This window comes from Mauremys mutica, chromosome 7, assembly GCF_020497125.1.
Source record: "Mauremys mutica isolate MM-2020 ecotype Southern chromosome 7, ASM2049712v1, whole genome shotgun sequence".
NCBI classification, from domain to species: domain Eukaryota; kingdom Metazoa; phylum Chordata; order Testudines; family Geoemydidae; genus Mauremys; species Mauremys mutica.
In genome coordinates, this window is record NC_059078.1 from 113,682,810 (window position 1) to 113,700,757 (window position 17,948).

Here is a 17,948-nt window from a genome sequence, read left to right on the forward strand (position 1 = left end):
TCTAAGCCTCCTAGGCGATTTGGATGCCTGAATCCCATAAAGCTAATGGAAACTGGGTGTCAAAAACTCAGTTTTGAAAAAGCAATGGGAACAAAGTCATCTTTGCCACAAGAGGTGTAACTTCAATGCCATCCATAGAGTTCAACTTGCTGTTGCCAATGCTGAATTTAGCTCAGAGTTTTTTTATTTACTGTCACAGGATTCACTGCTTGTGGCCACATCTGGGGATTAGATTTCTCATGATCTAGTGTCCCTTCCTTTGGTTGTTCGCGCCATGGTGTCTCTCTGGACCAAGGATGATCTCTTTTTGTGACCCAGGTGCTCCTTCTTGGTGGTTTGGCCCTCCAGCAAGGTCAGTATAGATTTTCAGATGGGGAAAATCCATCAGGTGGAGAATTCATATTGTACTTCCCTTGGAAGTTTGTTTCCGTGGTTAAGCACCCTTCCTGTAAAATAAATAAATAAAATTGTGCCTTATTTCTAACTTGTGCCTTTTTTCCATTCATTGACAATTCATTGACTGCAGTGGAATTACACCAGGGGCTGATTTAGCCCAATATTGTTAAAATAAACAAATAATAGAATGCAGGAATGAGAGGATAGTAGTAGAATGAAGTTTTGGAAATATGTAGAAATTACATATATTGGTAATAATGGAAATAATATAGGATTTTAAAATATGAGCTTTGAAAATATAGTTTAACTAGACCTATTCACTTGATGATCATCTACATAGGTATAAAGTACCAGCCATCATGGCCTTTTCTTGTGGGAGTTGTGGTTAATTGGTTAGTTCAGAACTGGATTCTGAACTGTGTTTGAAGAGTAAGAAGGGAGGATAAAGTTCCTTTTCAGTATATTTTCTGAAAAGATATAATATTAATCCTAAAAAGACAACACATGCAGCAATCATTTTAATGACTATATGTCTATTTATGTGAAAATGTATCCCAGTTTCACACACTCTCTCTCTCAAATGTGTAATTGTGGCTGGAAGAAGCAATTATAACTATTTTTTCAAGATACAACACAAGAAAAGCTTTCCAAAAATTGAGTGTAGAAATCTTTTAGTCCTGGTTTTGCAATGTCAAAACAGAACTATTTGTGTGGCATAAATATTTTTATTGGGGGGTGGGTGGGGGAACATTTCCCTTGTGCATCTCTTGTTTTCAGTGACCCAGAAATATGTACTTTTAGCCTTTCCCTTAATTACTGGAATATCCATTTTTTCTTATGTTAAAAAGTGGAACCAACAGGAGATCTACTCAATACTTTGTCAAGTCTAAATCAGTATCAGGAGAAGAGGAGTGGGTTCATTTCTTTGTGAAAATGGTCTCCCATGGTTGTTCCTATCCAGCAGCTGCCTCAAAAGAGGACCTTTTAAATGTAATTCTCTATTTTCAGGAGGTGCTTCTGAATAAATCCTATACCCTCCCTAGTTGGATACCAGCCTCTTAAAGGGAATTCTTTTCTTTTCAAAATGAATTTGGTTGGATTGCAACCAGGAGTAACAGGAGTAGCAGCAGCTGCTGCAGATATTAGTTATTTCCTCAATTTGAAGGATGCTAAAATAAGTCAATAAAAATGTAACTTATTGCCATTTACTTAGGCTTAGTGCCCACTGCTCCATTTCCCAGTGGAATAGTTAATCTGGTGTTCAGGTGTGTTAAGTCTGTGTTAACAGAAATATACCACATTCCATATCAATACTATCCACTGCCACTCTATTTGTCTGTTTTGTCTACCTCTTATTTCCTGTCTGGTACCTACCTGTACAGTAAGCTCCAGAGGGCAGAGACTCTCTACTTGGTTACTTGTCCAGTAGCGACTAGCGCAGTGGGGGTCGTGAACCTTGGTTCAGGTTCCTACGTGCTACTCTAATGCAAATAATCAAGAAGACTGTTATTCACTTTCCAACTATTCTCATGCCGACAATACTAAACTAAATGCGAGTTTGGAAAAATATAGTCAGTTTCATCATGACAATGAGATTACCAGGCAAATGGCTGAGAACCTGTGAACAAGAAGGGGCTTGTTCAGGTCAGCTTGTGAGCAGTTTTGGTTGGCTCAGCTTTACTGCATTGTATAGAAAAAGATTTCTTGCTTTGGATGCATTGGTATCATTTAATCTAATGAGCTTTTGTAGAGAGCAGTGTACTCTAGTAGACTGAGGCGGTATATACTCTGGGAACCAGGGCTGGTTGGAAACTGGGGGAAATTCACAAAAATGTTGTTTTCTCTTCCCCTTCCCTCCCCCCCATTTTTGGCCAGTTTTAGTGGGAGCCAGAGTTTCAACCCTGGTTCTGACATCCAACTCCATTTGTGGCTTTGAGTGAGCTACCCGTCTGCCTTTGTTTCAACTGCCTCTGAAAGGAGAATAGTAAAACTTAGTTCACAGTAGTGTGGTAAGGCCCCAGTTCAGCAAAGCATTTAAGAACACGATTAACTGTAAGCATGGGAGTAGTTTCATTGAAGTCGCCCCATGGATAAATTTGGCTCATTATATGGGTGGCCAAGGTATCTGGAGGAGTCTCAGATCTGAGCCATATTTGGACAGGTGAATGCAGTAGACACAATGGGTGTTCTAGTCTGTGCAAAGAATAGGTGAGGTACACTGGGTTCTCTGAGATACAGTGGTTAGGAGAGTATTGTAACTGTTGATACTATGTGAGGTGTGATCTCTGGCCCATATCAGAAAGGTGAACTGTGGAAGATTGGCTTCAAATGCAAATACTGTACAGTCTCTCTGGATTGTATATTCCACATTTAAAAGAGATCAGAATCTGACTCATTTCCTTTATTCTTCAGGTCTATTCTTTACATATTTTGCTTATACAAATAATCCAAAAGAAACCTAGAGTCACTTTTGTATTTGAAGCCATTCCAGCTGGCTGCGTAAAGGCTGCTTTTATTAAGTAAATACTTTATTAATAGTGTTTGGTTGAATTCTGTGAAACAAATTAAACCCATAATAGTGATTTTTGAAGAGCAGTTAACTTATTTTATAAAGCAGCGTGTAGAAGTTCATTTACACAGTATGATACTTCACATTTCACCTCTGTGAAGAACACTTTAAGAAAGCCACATTAAAGATAATTAGATTTAATTTAGATTTCCTGCTACTACAGTAACTAGCCTGTAAGTGTTGGGTTGTTGTTTTTTTTGTATACACTCCATCAATTGCAGCAGTTTTCCTGAAAAATTGTCATACATCTTATGCCAAGCAGGTAATAATATGTTATTTTTACTGCATTTTTCCAGGTGTCCAGTTGTTCATAGTAAATAGGGCCTTGGTGTCAGAATAGGTTTTCTTTTGTTGCTCTTACATTGTTTTCCATTTACTCTATTATTCTGCACTTCTTAATCCCAGTCTTGTATCTTCTGTGATACTAACCTTTTCTTGAGCCACATCCTCAGGTGGTGTAAATGATTTTCAGTGAAGCACCAGTGAAATCAGTGGCTCTCCACTAACTTACACCAGCTAAGAAGCTTCTTGAGACTTCAGTGCTTTGCCTTCCAGAAGGTTAGCACTATTGAATTCTGTAATTCAGCTAGCAAAGGTTGCTTTAGAAAAGAGTGCTGGTTTGCATAGTTCCATTAAAATAAATTTGTTCTCAAACCGAAAACCACAAACTTCCACCACATATATGCAAAATGGGTTATTTTTGCCAATTGAATTGTGCTCTGACATCAGATGGGACTTCTATAAAGCCAAGGTGATAGGATCCTAAATAAGAAACCAAATCTATGATGGTGAATGATTCTTGGAGCCCAGCATGTGGCAGGGATGGGGAGAAACTCCAGTTGTCCTACAGCATATTTTGCTAACGTTGAATTGATTGATCAAACTATGGGTTACTAGTTTTAGCACTACAAGTCACATTACTTGATGTCAAGTTGAATGACACATGACCCTAAAGTGTAACTTACTTTTTGTCATTTATGCTCTTTGTTTACATTTTGCATTTGTTAATCTTGGAAAATGAACTAGATTAGTCAATTTCACTCTCTTGCTCTCAGAAATTAGCACAATACTGTAGTTTCAGCGCTGTGGCAGAAGTGTTCTAAGTGGAGGAGGAGGGTAACTGTTTTCAATGGCATAAAAATGAGGGTTTTTTTCATATTGTAATCTCTTCTGCCCCACCCGCACCAACCCAAAAGCATCTGAAAAATTTTAGGCTTAAACTTCTTGACATTGTTCCTTTAAATAAATCCTATTTACTAGACTCCAAAATACTATTTGAGTTAGTTGTATTGTAAATCCTTTCAGAATTTTTTTCTTTATATAACGTTAATTGTTTTTGCATCCAAAGTCCTTTTTAAATTTTAATTGTTAGATTCAAAGAAAAAAAACCTGAATCTACAAAATAAAGAACCAAAATCATAGTGGTAAAGTGCTGGCAGATTCTCGGAAAGAAAATCTAACCTAATTTATTCCATGATTAAACTTTATTTTACCAGAACCAAAGTTGTTAGTTAAATGCTCATGCAAATCCTTCAAATAAGTGAGAAAAAAATGAAAAACATAAAGATACAAGAAAAAAACCCCTGTGTTCCTGGGAAGGCTAGGGTTTCCTTTTTGCTTTTAGTCAAGAAGGACTTGAATGATAAATGGTGTGCTTTTAGAAAGCTTACAATAGACTGGACACACAAATGAAGGTTTAGTAATGGCGAGGGAGATTACCAGGAGATAATGAAGCAAGTCACATTAGAAAACATGATGAAACAGCAGAAAATTTACATACTGTTTTGGCTGTCCCCCTGGGCAAAAATAAGACCATGGACATTATTATGTTTGTAGCGTTATTATACAGGAAAAAGCTGTGTTACTAGTTTCTGGCTGCTAATGACCTACAGAGCAGTAGCCAACCCCGCAATCACTCTAGTGAAATATGTTTATGCTTAATGTTAGGCCATAAAAAACAAGGTCACTTGGAATTTTGAAATATCATCTGTGGTACATTACCACATAAAACCTGCCAGGCTTTCATAAAGAATCTAAATTTGTGATGGGAGCAAAAATGATATGTGTATATATATATATAGGCTGGCCTAAATGAAAACACATTGGTGCCAATTCAGTTCCTCTGGAACACAGGTGGTGCATATTATGCAGTGAAATCAAGCCAACTCATTTTGATCAGGCAGGAGTGGGTCTAAGCCAAGCTTCTGACAGGCAGCTAGCCTTTCAGAATGGAAATCTGAATGAGAAACCTACAGCAGACTTGGTTTAAAGCTACTGATTTAAATAAAGTGTGTATGCAAGTTGCATAATGTACCTATTTTCATTTTGTATAAAGATGTTTCATTTCAGTTGTGAAACATAATGGCCCCCTGGTGGCAATGATTGATAACAAAAAATATGGAGCATGCTTTACAGTAGTCTAGTATTGCTCCACTGTCAATACGTTTGAGTTGAGTGTTTTCATGAAATATTTAAACCCGTTTTTAACGTCCAGCATGTTAACAGATATATTTGATCTTATGTTTTAAAAGAACTTACTATAAAGGACTTTCACTTTGTCTGATTATGCAGAAACCAAGATGGACACTCTGCTTTCAGCTATGAGCAATACATTGGCAGTTTCAAAAGCTTCTCCTCATCCTTCTTCACTTCAAAGCCCCAGAAGATCCCTGACCTATTACATATTCCAATCTTGCGCTCAGCAAAAAGGACCCCTGTGAGAATAGCTTTAATTGTTTTTGTATTTCTTTTTTATAATACATAAGCTCTGATGTGCACAAGATAGCCTTTGAATATTAGGTTTTCACTCAGCTGCTTTTGTAATTTATTGAACATGCCATGACTTTTCAATGAGTCCACTTTACTGCTTGTATTGGTCCAGTACAGTGGAAAGACGATATTTGTAATTTTTAATTATTATTAAGGCTTGTGGCAATGGATCTGTGTGTGGTTGATTAAGTGGCAAGATTTAAAAAGATCCAGTTTGTAAGAAATTAAAGTGAGATTAACAGTGAATTAAACAACAAAATGTACTAACTATGGGCTTAATCCAAAGCGCCTATGAAATCAGCCTATGGGACTGAATGACACAGGAACAGAGGTGTGCAAAATATTTACAGCAAAACAGCATGTACTCTAAATACTAGAGCTTTTCACCTTCCATTATAAATAAGAAAATTCATAGCTTTTTCCTCCAAAAAAAGAAAAATATTGAGTTGAAATTAAACTATTGGAGGGCGGGGAGAGCTAATTTTCAAGTGAAAATTGAGCTTCTTTTTGAACAAAGGCAGATTTTGCAGTGAAAAGATCCTAACATCTTCAAAGGAGTTTGATATGAAAAAATAACCATTTTGGTGAATTTTTACAGAGTAGCACAGTTCAGAAGTAAACTGTGAGAACCTAGTGTATACAAGGCTACAAAATTAGCCTACAATGCAATGGCAAAAAAATTCACAAATATTTTTAACTTCGTATTCACACTTCTGCTCAGGAATCTGGCAAAAGGGATTGATATTGGCCTGAATTCTCAGTTATGCTAAGGCCCCTTTGTGTTGCTGTGGTGGTGTGATGGGCACCCAACTTTATATCAGTGAAAAAGGATTTTAAAGGAGCCTTAGAATATGTGAGAATCAGGCCCATTATATTCAGCTTAGCTTGGTTGTGAACAAAAGTTATCATCTGCTGGCATATGTGAAATGAGTTTGTGCAGTTCAGATCCACATCATGAAGACTCACCAACACACTTTGCACCCCATGCTAGCAGTCTCAGCAGAGAACTCAGAGCTATAGACTAAGGGCTTGTCTCCACTACAGGAGATTGAGGCAATTGATGCAGCAGGGGTCGATTTAGCGGGTTTCATGAAGACCCACGAAATCGACACTAGAGCGCTCTCTGGTCAGCCCCGGTAAGCCAGCTCTCCGAGAAGAGTAAGGGAAGTCAACCAGAGAGCGGAGAGCATCTACCGTTGACACAGCGCAGTGAAGACACTAACTAAACTTTCACTTCTCTTCACTACCGGGGTAATTCGACCTAAGTTACACTACTGCAAGTACGTGAATAACATAGCTGGAGTCGACATAGCTTAGGTCAATTTACCCCGGTGTCTTCACTGCGCTGTGTCGATGAGAGATGCTCTCTGGTCGACTTACCTTCTCTTCTGGGGGCGCTGGAGTACTGGAGTCGACCGGAGGGCACTCTGTGGTTGATTTAGTGGGTCTTCACTAGACCCGTTAAATCGACACCTGCTGCATCGATTGAGGCAGCATTGATCTTCCCGGTAGTGAAGACAAGCGAAGAGCTGAGGCATGCTGGCAGGCTTGGTGTGGGGAAACCTGCACTTTTACTGCCTTTGCTGTACTTATTCTGTGGATGAATTGAAGGTTGCAGTCTCTGGGGCTATCAGTTGGGTATCTTTCACCAGGGGTTCCATCCTCATCTTGGAGGTTGAAAAGACTGGTACTAAATTCACCAGTACTAAATTCACCACCCTCCAACAAATCTGTCTCTCACACATATTATAGGTGGAGCTGGTAGCACCTCTTATTACCAAGATTGCCCAACACTTTATTTATAAGACCCTGTTTTCAGTTGATTATTACTTTCCCATTCTTTAACTGTTTGGGCCGAAATTTTCCATGCTGGATGTCTGCCCCAGGCTGAATGCTTTTGGAAAATTTCAGCCAAAACAGTCCAGCCATTTATGAGAACAATGTTAGAGAAAAATATATTTTTTTGCAATGATAAAAAAAATTCAGATGACCTTTTATTTTGAGATGCTCTAGTGCCCCCATGCTTTGGACCAGGGACTTGAAACTTCTCAGGGGAAGAGGATGACTTTGTATTAGGGATATGCCTTTTGCTGTTACTGTGAAAAATTGGCCAAGTTATAAACCTTTGAAAAAAAATCTCAGTTTGCACATGCTCAGGAGAGACCTCTTAGAGTTTAGCAGCTAAAATCGCCAAAGATTCCATCCTCACTGAGCATGCTCCATCCCCTCACAGCTCCTTTATATGAGAGTGCATGTGCACCATGCCCACAGTGCTGAGTTAGCAAGCTCCAGACCAAGGCTACTGGTGTGAAGCCAGACTTTCCCTGTAATGGTTGCTCCTGCTGCTCTGGGCTGGGCACTGGAACTAAGAGCAGGGAGCCTGTCTCTCCTGTGTTCTCAATGACTGTTTTTTCCCTTCAGTTTGCTTTTTTAAATACCTAGGTAATAGTGTGTGCACACACACACTTCAAAGACTACTTGAAAAGACTATTATTAATGTTGCAAAGCCAGACACTCAAAAGTCAGGAAATTCCAGGATTAAGGTTGCCTGTGCAATTTGTTGGGACAGTTATGCTCTAAATTTCCAAACAAATACAAATGTGGGCTGGGTGACAGTATGAAAAACCTCATCCCAAAAGAAATTTAAGAAAAGAGAAAATCAAATAAGGTGTTCAAAATGGAAATTGGAAGTAAATCTTAAGCACTGTGGGTCCTATAATACGCAACAGAGCTGATAGAGTAATCTCATTATGACATCCTTGGGTGAATGCATGCCAGCTGATGTGTGCCTCAGTTTTGATACTTGTCAAATAGGAATAATAATTATCTGCTTCACAAAAGGAACATGTAGCTCAATTCTTTAATGAACTGCTAAATTACGGCTAAATCTTATTACTAATTCTTCTGTCACAGGGCTTGTCTTCACGAACACTTAGTTTGTGGCAAGCTGAGGTTTAAAGATATCCCGCAGGAGCCTGCTGCACACAAAATGTCTGTGTGGGCCCGCAGTAACACTTCCCTAGTGTGATTTAATTTACTCCCATTTCAAAGCAGGGGTAGCTCAAAGTGCACGAGGGAACTTTTAGCGTGAGGCAGCTGGGTCCATACAGCCACTTAGTGCACGGCAGGCTAGTGTTGGGTAGAGTTACACCCCAGCTTGCGGCAAACTGTTTGTTTGTGTAGACAAGCCCTTACTAAGTCATAAACCAGTTCCAAAATACAACTATTCCTTCATACTGGTGAACTTAAGTTGAGAGAGAGGAAATAATCCCTAGGTTTGATTATGACTGAAATAGGGGGGTTACAGTGGAAGCTGGAACTCAACCCTTACTGTAGCCTCATTTTCTGTTTGTGAATCATCCGTAGATAGTGCAGATAATTGCTATATGCCCAGATGGAAACAGAAATCCTGTGCCCATGGGGCTGCCCAAGTGTGCTTAAGTGCTTTCTGGATCAGGGCCGCTGAGAAGAGAATAGATTTCTGCTGAATGAACCAGTCTCACTTCTGGATTAAGAGATTCAGTCACTCAGATAAGATGTCACTGGAAGTACAGGCAAGTCTCATTTTACGTGGGGCTTCCATTCCACGGTTAGCGCGTAAAGCGAAAACCGCATATAGTGAAACACTCATTGAGTTAAATGGTGGGTGGAATCGCCCAGTACAGATGCAGTTTTTATATTGTTATTTTTCTTTTTCCCCCCTGTTTTTGCCGACCGCGCAAAGCTGAATTCGCGCATGTTAAATGCGCCTAAGATGCGACTTGCCTGTATTACATATAGTAAGCACTGGCACATCTCAAGAGGGATACGATTGCTCTTTGTGCTCTTCTGTCTCAGGGATGTCCCGCTGCCCCATCCATTCCAGTTATGGCAGTCAGGGATTGCTGAGGTACAAGGACTCGCATCCTGGCACGTGATAATCCAGCCTCAATTATTCACAGCTCTGTCACTTCTTGGGTGGACTATAGCAATGGGATATAGCGAGGTATGCAGCCAACTCCATCTAGTACAGCATACTGCAATGTATCTCCTCAGCAATACAGGCTACACAAGGACATCAGACCTGTTCTCCGCTCTCTGTACTGTCTTCCCATAGAATCTGAATCAAGCCCAAGGTCTCAATCCTTATTTTGAAGGTGTTCTATTGCCTGAGCCCAGGGTACCTGCCTAAAGCTCCAGGATGAAGACTGCGGTCAACAACTGCACTCCTCTGGCACAATGGAACTTTCTCTACAATAAAGGTGAAGTTCGTCAGTATAGGAGAGAGAACTTTTCAGGGAACTGCTCTGAGACTGGAATGAACTTCCCTAGGAGCAAAGGACCAACTTAAACCTTACCACTTTCTGCTCAAAGTTCAAGGCACATTTCTCTGACCTTGCCTTCTCTACATAAATACGTAGCAACACGTATAATGAAACAAAATCACCCCTCCCCCCAGATCCTACCAAAATAAGATGACCCACTACACATGCTTCTCCACCTGGGGAGACTATGAGAGAACAAACACCACATGACAGGTGGGTGGTCATGTTGCTTATAGTACTGCTGGAAGGCATTCAGATAGTACAGTGATGAGTGCAATATAAGAGCATATATAAAATAGACTATATTAATATCAGCTCTAAAGGACAAGACAACATTTTCGTTGTATAGAGCTAAACAAGCAATGATATATCTATATCTGTCTATCTATCCAGCCACACACACACACACACAGAGTCTGTCATATCAATTTGTCAACAATGACAAATATTTATTTTTAAATGCATTGTTCACCATAAGTGATGTGGTTTCTAGCCAGTTGTTGAACTAACGTGTTAGTGTTTTCTTTTTATAAATTTGTGAAGGGACTTTATTCCTGGAAGTAGCTCTTGGGGCAAGAGAGGTCCCGGGCTCTTTCTATTGTCTTTGTTTTGCTAAGTTTAGTTTGTGAATATTTATTTTTCTATGGGATAATAAAGCTGATATTATCTTCAAGGAAGAGTAAATTAACAAAAACATACATGAAAAGGAATACCTAATGGAAAGTACTCCCCCGAGTGGATACATGTATAAATTGTAAGAAAATAATCTCCAAATGCAGCCCCTGGGACTTGAATTATTTACACTCTTTTAATCCTCTTAACTTCAAATCAAGATAATTCATATTGCTTTAAAGTCAAGCTTTCAATTGTGTGTTCACAAATAATTTCCTTGTCATTCACTGCATTGAGCAAACTTGTAATCCGCTCATATTTTCAACATGGAATCATTTGTCTGTTTATCCTACAGCCTAACAACTCTCATCTTCATCCCTACTTACTCTTCTCAAAGTCATGTTTTCAAGTTCTCTGCCCAAATTTCTTTATGCATGAATAAAACTGTCAACAGTAAATAGGAAACTGAATGCATTGCTTCTGTTTACTCACACCTGATATGAAATAGCTTTCAGGTTGTAACAGGTTCAGAAAATAGCTCAGGAATTCAAAGTTGGATTTGACAGTCTACCTTAAGAAAAGAAGCATTTCAGGGATGGTTATAAATTTGTATTGCTTAGTATCTGACAGTCTGAAATAGCCCCAGAACTGTTCTTGTTCACCGGCTAAATATGTTTCGAGGGGGAAAGATTCCTCTTCGTGTTTGGGGATTTGCATGTATAATTCCTCACACATCCAAGATGGGAATATGCCCTTTTGGCAGTTTTTACTGATTATTATTTATCAGAGACTAGAGTCTTTGATTAAATATGTATTTTAACACTTTTAACTACATTAATCTTAGAATGATTCTGGATGGTTAAATATATGATTTTGTAAGTACATATGGATTAACTGTTGAGTTATGCAAACATAAGTACATAAGACAGGCAGTAGGTGTACTAGGATTATACAAAAAAATCTCCTTATGTGACATAATTACATCTCACATATATAGCAGCTAGTTTTCAGACTGTTTGCTTTCCATTCCAAAAAGACTATATAATGTGCTTGCTTATCAAACAATGTGTTCTTCAGCTGTGAAAAAAGCCTCTTGAATAAAGAGTTCTTAAAACACTCACATAACTCAGAAACGGCTAACCACAGACTGTTTTTTAAGTTTGGAAAAAAATCATTGGTACTGGTCTCAGATCTGACTGCTGTGTTTTGGGCTAAAGTGAAATGCTGTATTCCATATATAAGCCAGTTAGCTCACATCTTGCCCACAGCTGAATGAGTCTCAGCTTCCCAATAATTTCACTGGGAGTTGAGGATACCTAACCACCTTGCAGGATTATCCTCTCAACAGTTCTGAAGAAAAGAACCAACAGCCAGAGCATCCCGGCTGACTTACGCTGCCATAAGGAGACATAGTAAAAGATTGTTTCTTAGATAATTGAGTCCTAAACTATTCAGGGCTTCATATATAATCAACAATACACTGAATTGTCCCTGGAAATTAACAGAAAGGAAATATATATATTTGAGCACCAGTGCTCAGTTTATGCCAGCATATCCCATGAAGGAGGCAGGCACAAATTTTGAAGGGTTTTCAAACTCAGTTTTAAGTAGAATGCATTGGAGTAGTATAGCATATAGGTAACAGGAATAAATAACCTTTGTGAAGCCTTCAGTAGAGAGGAATGGTAATACCACCTTGACAGCAGTAAACACTCAAAGGCATTATGGACCATTATCACTACCTGAGAATCTAAGAATAGTGGTGGATCACTAGACTTGCACACCATTTTGGCAAAAGGAAGGTATACACCAGAGGTCGTCAACCGCTGGCACGTGGCTTGCCAGGGTAAGCATCCTGGCGGGCTGGGCCAACTGTTTACCTGCCGCATTGGCAGGTTCGGCCGATCGCGGCTCCCACTGGCCATGGTTTGCCATCCCAGGCCAATGGGGGTGGCGGGAAGTGGCGCAGGCGAGGGATGTGCTGGCCATGGTTCGCCATCCCAGGCCAATGGGGGTGGCGGGAAGTGGCGCGGGCGAGGGATGTCCCATTGGCCTGGAACGGCGAACCATGGCCAGTGGGAGCTGCGATTGGCTGAACCTGCCGATGCGGCAGGTAAACAAACTGGCCCGGCCCACCAGGGTGCTTACCCTGGCGAGCCGTGTGCCAGAGGTTGCCGACTCCTGGTATACACCCTCAATAGTTGGTACATGCCATCTTTCAACTTCTTTATTAAATGCCTCCCTCTTCTTCCCACTTAGCAGTATTAAATCTTGTCCCTTTTTACTTACATTTAGATATCTTCCTTATTCGGTCCTGGGGGAAGTAGACTGTAAAATCTGAGTTTGAGGGAAAGGAGACTTACACCCAAGTATGTGCATGTTGATAACAGTGAAGCTCACAACGTCTAACAATCTCTCACAGTAGCTTTGCATACATGTTGAATAGGAGTGGTAATAAAATGGGACCCTGTGAAACCTCAAGCTTGAGAGCCCTTGGGGGAGGATTGCTTAGCGTTAACTCTGGGGTCACTCAGAGACGAAGGACTAAATTCATTGAAGGGCCGCTCCATCCACCACACAGGAGAGTGGTCAATATTTCATGATCATGGCATCAAAAGCTGCTGCTACATGTAATAAAAATCTAAATAGGCACCTTAACGGGGATCTATCAGTAGGAGGAGATCAATCACTGGTATAAAAACAGAGTCTGTTCTACACTCATATGAAAAAAGCAAACCAATGGAAATCAAGGAAATATGCAGAATTCAGACGCAGATGGAGGCACCCCTTCACACCTTCTTTGTTACCTTCCCCCAAAAAGGAGGTTTAAGATAGAATGGTAATTAGCAAATTTATTAAAATCAAAAGATAATTTCCCAAGCAAGAGCCTAACTATGACCTGGTTAACAGCAGCTGGCATTTACCCTCCACAAACATGGTGGTAATCTTCATCACTCAAGCTCCCAAAGACTCTCCAGTGTCTTCTGCAAAGACAACAATACCAGGCATGTGCGAAAAGGGAAAATGATCTAGAGAAAAGAAAAAATCCCAGGAATAAATACATTTTGGGCTTGTTTTCATTTTTCACTTTCCTCAACATTGACAAGACAATTTATAAATAAACAGAATAAAGAAAAAGTTATGCTGAGGACAGATATATTCCTAGTGCTCACCTTGGCTCATAATTTTTAAACACTTGGCATTAGATCTGAGAGTGTTTAGCTAGATCAGCAGGAGAAATGACTTGATCTGCAGGGTAACAACACAAACACTTCCTAGTAGCAATTAAGATGTGCAAACATTATTTACATATTTTTGTGATTACTAGAAAAAAGACACACTAATCTAGTCTAAAAATTGTTTGCTGATTTAGATTTCACCATAACATTCATTATAAAAGGCTCTCTTCATATTAAATATCACACACCACCTGCTGCACAAAGAAAGCTGTGATACAGAGACACAGTTCAAGCAAAAGACACTACCTCACACTTCACCGCTGGAAACCAGCTTGTCAAGTACATCTTGAGAGATTCTAACAGAGATAAGTCAGTGGCAAGTTCAGCCATGTCAGCAAAGTGAGTTTGGAGTCAGACACAACAACTAACAGAAACACGCCCTCACTCATTCACAAAGGCCCTCACCCTGTCTCAAGCTGGTGGCACAATTTGAATGACAGAGATTGAAATTTTCAAAGGACATGATCAACATAAAATGACAATTCTGTCTGAAATGTTTTACCTACTATCATTACTATGGCCAAGTCTTCACCTACAGCGCTGCAGCGCATCTGGTGAAGATGCTCTATGGCGACGGGAGAGAGCTCTCTTGCCCGCATAAGAGAACCACCCCTGCGAGCAGCAGAAGCTATGTCGATGGAGAGAGTTCTCCTGTCATCATTAAAAACACCCCCTCATGAGCAGCAGAAGCTATGTCAGTGGGAGAAGCTTCTCTATTGGCATAAAAAACATACCCCTGAGAGTGGCAGAAGCTATGCCACTGGCAGAAGCTCTCCTGCTGATGTAGCACCGTGCACACTAGCGCTTATATTGGTGTAATTTATGTCAATCAGGGGGTGGAACATTCACACCCTAAGCAACGTAAATTTTGCCGACATAGGTGGTAGTGTAGACATAGCCTTAGATTATAAACTCTTTGGGGGCAGGGACTGTCTTTCTCTTCTGTGTTCGTACAGCACCTAGCACACTGGGGTTCTGGACCATGACTGATGCTCCTAAGCGCTAAAATAATATAAATAAATAATAATAATTGCAAGTAACTCCTAAGATTACTATAACTGAAAGAGATTGGAGAATATTTTCTGTTTTGCATTGGCCAACACTCTGTATATAGTCAGTGTCACTGTATCACTATAATCAGTTCCCAGTTATTTGTGTGGGTTTTTTTATATAGTAATATGGGAGTGGGGAAGAAAACATTCAAAAATAAGAATATTTTGAAGAAATGTTAAAATCACAAAAATTAGGAGGGAGACAAGCTGGGTGAGGTAATAAGTATAAGTAGGGGCACTTCCAGCAAATCGAGGGATGTGATCATTCCCCTCTATTCAGCACTGGTGAGGCCTCATTTGGAGTACTGTGTCCAGTTTTGGGCCCCACACTACAAGAAGGATGTTGATAAATTGGAGAGAGTCCAGCAGAGGGCAACAAAAATGATTAGGGGGCTGGAGCACATGACTTATGAGGAGAGGCTGAGGGAACTGGGATTGTTTAGTCTGCAGAAGAGAAGAATGAGGGGGGATTTGATAGCTGCTTTCAACTACCTGAAAGGGGGTTCCAAAGAGGATGGATCTAGACTGTTCTCAGTGGTAGAAGATGACAGAACAAGGAGTAATGGTCTCAAGTTGCAGAGGGGGAGGTTTAGGTTGGACATTAGGAAAAACTTTTTCACTAGTAGGGTGGTGAAGAACTGGAATGGGTTACCTAGGGAGGTGGTGGAATCTCTTTCCTTAGAGGTTTTTAAGGTCAGGCTTGACAAAGCCCTGGCTGGGATGATTTAGTTGGGTTTGGTCCTGCTTTGAGCAGGGGGTTGGACTAGATGACCTCCTGAGGTCCCTTCCAACCCTGAGATTCTATATCTTTTATTGGACTAAGTGGGTCCAATAAAAGTTATTACTTCACCCATCTTGTCTCTAATATCCTAGGACCGACATGGCTAGAATAACACTGCATACAAAAAAATGGTAGGGGCTGTCTAAGGCTGGTATAATGCCTGAAACTACTTTAAACTCAGTTTTTAAAACGGACTAGATTTCAATTTCTCATTTCAACACTTACATAGAAATCATATGCCACCAGATGGCGACCTTTCCAAATGGCCTGAAAATGAATCCAAAATGAGTCTTTTTGCTTCTAAATAAATGGGTTTCTGCAGGTCTTGAACTGATAAATACTGCTGGATCCCAGTGGGTGGAATTGAAAGAGAACTCCTGAAATTTTCTCTTTCCTCACCTTTCAAGTTAAAAACATAATTTCTTAGTTATAGGAGAAATATTAACCACCTCCCAATAACTAGAGAAAACTTATGAAGACTAAAATTCCCTCCCTCCTCTGCAGTGATAAAATAGATCAGTTTTAACTCTGCTGCAGCTTGGAAAGGCTCTGAGCAGCAGCAAGGGCGATGAGACTGTTTGTCTCTTTAAGACAGTCTGCAAGTAGGGTTGCCAACTTTCTAATTGCACAAAACCGAATACCCTTGCCCTGCCCCTTCTCCGAGGCCCCACCCTGCCCAGCCCCTTCTGCAAGGCCCCACCCCCACTCACTCCACCGCCTTCCTTCGTCGCTTGCTGTACCCCACCCTCACTCACTTTCACCATGCTGGGGCAGGGGACTGCGATGTAGGAGGGGGTGAAGGCTCCGGCTGGGGGTGTGGGCCTGTGGATGATGGGTTTGGGGTGCAGCAGGGGGCTCCGGGCTGTGGATGAGGTGGGTGGGGTGCAGGAGGGGGCTCAGGACCGGGGCAAGGGGTTGGGGTGCAGGCTCTGGGAGGGAGTTAGGATGTGGGAGGGGGTTCCGACCTGGGGCAGGGGGTTGTGGTGCAGGCAGGAGTTCAGGTTGTGGGCTCTGGCTGGGCAGCACTTATCTCAGGTGGCTCCCAGTCAGTGGCACAGCAGGACTAAGGCAGGCTCCCTGTCTGGCTCCTAGGTGGAAGGGCCAGGAGGCTGTGCATGCTGCCTGCAGGCACTGCCTCTGCAGCTCCCATTAGCCACGGTTCCCGGCCAATGGGAGCTGTAGAGCCGGTGCTCAGGGTGGGGGCAATGCATGGAGCCCCCATGCCTAGGAGCTGGACATGCCTAACACCTGGCAAGGGGTAGGCAGATAATGAGCTGAGACTACTGCTCATTATGCAGAAAAGTGCTTTTTGACTGTTACCTTTTCTTTCCCTCCATTTGCCTCAATACTGCCAAACTCAACTGTTCAAAAATCACGAGTGGCTTAAAAATCACGAGATTTTATTAAAAAAAAATCCTACCATTTTGGGTTCTTTTTATTTGCTTTTGGGGTTTTGACTGGGGGGGGGGGGGTTACACTCAGATCACTTTTTCAAACTTTTCTCCACAACCACAAGGGCTTTTTAAAATGAAAGCCGCGTGTCTCACAGTCACATGATTACAGGAGCTGGGACTTTAAGAAAACCTTCCAATATTGTGAGAGGTGTGATGAAATTGAGAGTGGGCAACACTGCATCTCTTTTGTCCACCATTGTGTCTTATCGGGAAGCTAGGTTTGTATGCGCTCTGAAGCAGATAGCGCCTGGCACAATGGGGACCTGATCCTTGACTGGGCCCACTAGGCACTACTGCAGTGCAAACGACTAATCATTGGATTACACTCCATTCACATTTGGGAGGTTTTCTCTGCAGCTAGGAGGGCTAGAAATCCTTTTTAAACGACAGCTGAAATTCTGCAGCGGTTAGCACCCCTGGCCCAGCATTTCCTCCTCCAGCGGATTTTTCAAGCTATGTCCCTGGGAAAAGCACAAAGCAAAGCCCTTCCCAGCAGAGAGCCCTCCAGCAGATGGCCAATGGGGAGCATCTCTCCCAGAGTAACAATCTCCCCACTTGGGAAAAGGGGGCTCCCCTTCCCCACCCATCACAACAGAAATAATTTATTTCCCTGACTTGTGGGGGGGTCTCTCCTGCACAGGGTCTGTCTGTCCCCCAGTGCACAGCGAGGGTACCGCCCACCGCCCCGGATGTGAGGCTGAGCGACTCCCCCTAGCCACGCCTTGGCCCTTTGCCTATAGTGACATGGCGTCGGGAACAATGCCCGGAGGCC

At 41.5% G+C, this 17,948-nt stretch overlaps 1 long non-coding RNA gene across 2 annotated transcripts; it reads right to left on the bottom strand.

The window, feature by feature from the left end:
- Positions 1-64: 64 nt before the first annotated feature.
- On the bottom strand, positions 65-17,904 carry LOC123373630. 2 transcript variants are annotated; one of them, XR_006580792.1, is made up of 5 exons: positions 17,792-17,904; positions 15,948-16,121; positions 13,575-13,679; positions 1,771-1,877; positions 65-446 (listed from the first exon to the last, which is right to left on the bottom strand). It is a non-coding gene; the product is annotated as an uncharacterized LOC123373630 (long non-coding RNA). The 2 variants fall into 2 exon arrangements; XR_006580791.1 differs by having other exon boundaries at positions 13,550-13,679.
- Between the last annotated feature and the right edge of the window lie 44 nt (positions 17,905-17,948).